This window comes from Cavia porcellus, unplaced genomic scaffold (assembly GCF_034190915.1).
Source record: "Cavia porcellus strain 051 isolate PalLab524CR breed Dunkin Hartley unplaced genomic scaffold, mCavPor4.1 scaffold_8, whole genome shotgun sequence".
Lineage (NCBI taxonomy): Eukaryota > Metazoa > Chordata > Mammalia > Rodentia > Caviidae > Cavia > Cavia porcellus.
Genome location: NW_026947491.1, coordinates 5,586,980 through 5,592,979, shown reverse-complemented (window position 1 = coordinate 5,592,979; position 6,000 = coordinate 5,586,980).

Sequence of the window (6,000 nt, the reverse complement as noted above, 5' to 3'; positions counted from 1 at the left end):
TTTGTTATTTTGCCAGTAACATAATGTTTTTGTCACAGTAACTTTGCAGTATAATTTGGAGTCATAGATTGTGATGCCTCTCACTTTGCCCTTGTTGCCCAGAATTGTCTTCACTATTCTGGGTCTCTTCTGGTTCCAAATTAATTTTAAGATTGTTTCCTCTAATTCTGTGAAATATGTTGTTGGAATTTTGATTTGAATTACATTAAAGCTGTATAACACTTTTGAATGTATGGCAATTTTCACCATATTGGCTCTTCTTACCTAAGAGCAAGGAATATCTCTCCATTCAATCTCCTTTTTTAGAGTACTGTAGTTTTCAGTATAGCAGTATTAGGTCATCTCCAAATACCTGCATAAGTCAACAGTGAAACTATAATGGTATGGGCTTTCTTTTTGGTGAGCTTTTAATTACATCTTCTATTTAATTGACTGGCATTGCTTAATTTAGAATTTTTATACCTTTTTGATTCAGCTTTGATAATTCATGTGTATCTATGAATGTGTCAACGTCTTTTGCATTTTCCATCCTATTAGAATACAAATTCTCAAAGTAGGTAAAGCTGATGTTCTGGATTTCTACAAGATGTGTTGTGATTTAGCCCTTTTTATTCCTAATTGCACGGGTCTGAGTTTTCCTCCTTTTTTTAAGGCTGGCTAAGTGTTCATCAATTATATTTAAACTTTCAAAGAATCAACTCATCGATTCACTGATTCTTTGTATTGTTTTCTTAGTTTCCATTGCATTAATATTTTCTTTTTCTAGAAGATTAAGTTTCAAATTATATTGTTTATTTGAGCTTACTCTTTTCCTGATATGGGTATTATAAATTTCTCTTGTAGGAATGAATTTCTTTTTAAATTAAATGTGCTTCTGCTTGCAGCATTCCATTGGATCTTGTTTCTTGGTCCATTTTGCCAGTCTGTATCTTTTGATTGGTGAATAGACACCATTAAAGTGGATGGTTGTAACTGATATGTATTGACTTACGTTTGTCATGTTATTTATATTGTTTGCTTTGCCTGGTGGATTCATTCTGTTGGGCTTCATTGGGTTGCAATCCTTGTCATCTCTTTCTACAATGTCCTTCAAAACACTTCAAAGTGCTGGTTTGCTGTTCATGAATTTCTTCAGGTGTTCTTTGTCATGGAAGTATCTCATTTGTTCATTGATTTTGAAAGACTATTTTGCAGGGTATATAAATCTGAGTTGGAGTTTGTTTTTGTTTTTTGTTTTTTGTTTTTTTTTTTAGAACTTGAAACACTTCACTCCAAACTCTCCTTGACTTGAGGACTTCTACTATGATTTATATGGGCTTTCTTTGTGAGTTGTTTCTTTCCTCTACAGCTTTCAATATTCTATTTTTATGTTGAATTTCTGAAATTTTGACTATTATGTGACTTTCTATAGATTTTTTTGAACATGCTAATTGTAGTTCTATTTATGCCTGATTTATCTACATATCAAATTCTTTTCCCTGTCAGGGTAGTTTTGGCCATAATATATGTGAACAGGTTTATTTATGTCATTTTCATTATCTAATGCTTTTTACTGATTCCAATTAATCTTATTTTATTCATCTTTGCATCCTCTAGCAGCTGCTAGATTAATGTCTTGCAGTCCCTTACTGTCTTTAAGAAATCTTACTTTTCATGGTCTCTAACCACAATCCCATCTTCTATCTCTGAGATTCTGTCTTCACATTGGCTCATCCTGCTACCTATATTTTCAAAGGAATTTTTAATCTCTTGGGTATCTGTTTGAGTCTGTTTTTCTGATCCCATTTCTTTCCTATGTTGGGCATTCATAGTTTGAATTATTTTTTAAGCTTTTCTATTTTTTATCTGCCTCTGATCTAGAGAAACTAAGCATGTCTTTCATTATGGTCACTGTCTCCATAGTTAGCTGATAAACTCTTTCTCATTTGTTTCTTTTCTAGAGCCTTATTCATTTACTTTATTGTTACCCCTTCAGAGAGTGCAGGCAGCAGCTTTTTGACAGTTTCACCTCCTTGCACCCTGGGTTTGCCTTTGGTGAGCTGGCTCTCTGGGGTTGCATCTTGTTTAGTGTCTTCTCATTTTGTATATTATCTTAGTTTAATTCCCTGGTTGATGCTTGAAAATTGCCTGTGATGAGTAGCATTATTGCTAGTATATGGAACCTTTAGGGAATTACTATTTTCACAAGTGTCTTCCAGGTATAACTAGCTATTGGATTTTGAGTCTGTTGCAAGATCTATCCCTCTTCAATTTACTAGGGGTGATAAGTTGCCACCTAATTGGCCCAGCCCTTTGTTCTCTGTCACTGGCCTATAGTATTATTTATGACCCTTAGGCAATTTCAGCTTGGTGTACCAGGAAGCTGGTTAGAACAGTGTCACCTTGGCAAAAGTGGTACAGTCAGCAATAACAATAGTTTCAAACACAGCCTAGATAATAAATTGAGGTGACTCTTAATTTGCCACCTTTAACAGCATGAGGTAGATTTCCAGTTATATAACAAGATCTAAATCAAATCAGAAAATTGTACAATAAGTAAGTCTTTGGTATGTCAATTTTACCCTCAGGGGAGAAAATTTATAAGATGTTAAGGGGAAAATAGAGAACAGAAGAAAAAGGAGAGATTAAAGCATGACAGAAGTACAAAAGAGGATCATGCAAACTTTGGGCAACTGGTGCAGAAGATAGGGAGGTAAGAGAAAAGGAAGAAATAATAATATTAAAGGAAGAAATAATAATAAAAGGAAGAAGAAGCAGAGCAACAATACTAGAAACCATGTTCACACTTACAACAAGAACAATGAAGAAAAAAACAAAAAAAGCAAACAATCAGAAATACAAGAAAGAAAAAAAGAAAAGAAAAAAGTCTACTTTATGATGCAGCTCTGCTGCTACTGGTTGACAGTGTATGAAGATTTCATATCCATGTCAGTCAGTCCTTGCAAGCCAGGAGCAGCTCCACGGTGAAGTAGAGGATAATCCCAGTGATCCTGCATCTCTATTTCCATTGAAGTTTAAACTGGTCTTCAGCTGCGAGACTGGGACCAGACCCACCCAACTAACAGCAGTTTCCAGGTCCCTGTGGTTTTGAACTGGGCTGAGTGCCTCTAGATGGAACAAGCAGTCACTCTGAGTCCTGAGCTCAGTTGGCCTTCCTCCAAAACAGCTCCTGGCCCATCACCATCTCTTACAGGATGTCCCAGTGTGAAAACTCACTACCGGCCACTGCAGTCTACTGCAGTTCGTGGATCTGCTCCACTGCCGTGCTTGTCTGTGGAGGCTCCTGGGGTTGCCTGTAGTCACTCTGCACCTGCAGGTTTGAGCAGCCCCTCCTGTGAGGTAAGTCAGAGTTCAGGGAGAAAGCTCCACTCGCCTCCTCCTTCTCCTTTGCTGGTTTCTCTCTTTACTCTCCCCTTGGGCTTCAGTCTCTCCTCAGGTCCTTCCTGGGTTCTGGGAACTATTACCTTCTTTCTTCTCTTCTTCATGTTGCTATATTCCAGGGTCCAGACATGAAATTTCAGAGTCTCCTTCTCTCCTGCTCACTGCTCTGCCATCTTACTGGAAGTCTCTGAGCCTTGTATTTCTCTACAATCTCTCCAGCATTTGTTGCTTTTGAAACCTTGGTAACAATATCTATTGCCCCTGAGTAAGAAAAACCAATGTTGTCACACTGGTGTTACTTTCCAAACTCCTAGGTAGACTTAAGGCAATCCCAATCAAAATACTTGCAGTACTCCTCCAAGAATAAGAGAAATACCCCACAATTCATAGGGAGATGGAAGAGATCCAGAAGAGCAAAACAAAAACCAAACAAACAAAAATGAGGATGACAGAAGCAATCCAGGAGTCATCAAAATCCCAGATTTCAACTTATGTTACAAAAGTATAGTGAAAAAAAAAACCAATGTGATATTTTCACAAAATCAAACATGCATTGATGGAACAGAATAAAGGACACAGAAACAAATCCAAACACATTCAGCCACTTGTGCTTTGACAAAGAAACCAGAAACACACAGTGGAGCTAATATAGCCACTTTTACAAATGCCTTCAGGAAAACAGGATGTCTGCATGCAAGAGTCTAGACCCACAGCTAACACTATATGCTAAACTAAAATGTGAATGAATGAAGGCCCAAACACTAAAACAGCAACATTTAATCTGCTGGAAAATAAAATAAGTAAAGCTCTTGAAGACGTAAGTGTTGTAGGGACCAGCTGCAGCTCTAGATGTTCCCAAGGGAAGGGCAGTGAGAGGATGAGAAAATAAAGAGACAAAAGCTGGGGTCAAGTGGAGCCCTTACTCTCCTGATGGGAGGGAAGGAACTGCTCAACCACTGTAGCACATTTATTTATACACTCAAGAGGAAGATGTCAGTTTCAACCCCACTACCTAGCAACTTGTTTGCCTGGCTGGCCTGGGCCCTTTGCCTTCTTGAGGCTGGAACAGCTTGTTTACATGGCTTGTTTTGGGCTCTCTGTGTTTTCAGGGCTGGCCTTGCTTTAGCCCCACACATGTGATCAATCTCCAGCTTCAACTGCTCCATACAAAATGTAGATAAGGATTTTATGAACAAAACCCCAATTCTACAAGAAATAACATATGGTATCAACAAACTAACTATACCAAATCAAAAAGTTTCTGCAAAGCAAAGGAATACCAGCAGAGTGAAGAATGGGAGCTTACAGAGCTTACAGAATGGGAGAGAAATTTTGCCAGCTATGGCTTGTAAAAAAGACTAACATAAAGAATACATTAAACACAAAAGAAAAAAATAGACTCCTCAAAATAAAAAGTCTAATAAAAAATGGGCAAGTGAAGCAAATAGAAACTTAGAAGAAGCAGAAGTATAAATAGCTAATAAATACATAAAGAATGTGCAACATTCCTAACCATCAAAGAAATGGAAATTAAAGCAAAAGAACAGCTACCATAAAGAAGTCAAATAATAACAAATACAGACAGATGAGAATTCCAGAGAGAAAAAGCTTTTACGCATTGTTTGTGGCAATGTAAACTAGTACCACAACTGTGGAAATCAGATTCCTTAAAAAACTAAACAGAAATTCCATTTGACTCAACTGTTCTTCTAACATGTATGTTCCCCAAAGGGTTAAAGACATCATATCACAGTGATCTGTGCCGTGCATATTTATAGCAGCGCAACTCCTAATAGCTAAATCTTGGAAGTGACCTGTGCCCATCAACAGAGGAATGGATGAAGTAAATGTTGTGTTCATGTTCACTGACACATTATTCATAAATATCCAAGACACAGAAACAATGTAAATCCCCAACAACACATGAAAGCTTAAAGATGCATGATACACACAGATATGTAGCACAGTTTACAGTATATATAATATTATTTTGCTTGGATAAAGAAGAAAACATTACCATTTGTGACAACATGGAAGAAACTGAAGGTCATTATGCAAAGTGAAATGGACCAGACACTAAAAAATGAATACTTTATGATCACTTGTGTGAAGTCTAAAATAGTCAAAACTCATAGAAGCAGAGTTCATCATGCTGGTTTCCAGAGGCTGGGGAAAGGCACCCATGGGAAGTGATCATCAAAGAGTACAAAGTTTCAGTTATTTAAAAATGAGCAGGTTCTGGAGATTTAACATACAATGTGAAGATGTAGTTAATAAGACTGTGATACACACTTGAGGTTTTCTACAAAGGTGGATCTTGAGTGCTCTCACTGCAAAGCACACACTGTGTATGCAACACATGCATACACAGTCCCTGGTAACTGTGTGATGGGATAGGTATGTTACCTAGTGGAATGGGGTTTAATGAGGGCATATATCAGAGTATCAAGCTGTACACTTTAAATAAATGTAAACCCTATTTGTTGATGATAGCTCATTAAAACAGGAAAAAGTTATAACAAGGAGAGAAAGAAATAATCAGTAAATGCATCGATGGATTAAAAGACAGACAGATAGGGGCTGGGGATTTAGCTCAGCGGCATAAGTACCTGCCTTGCA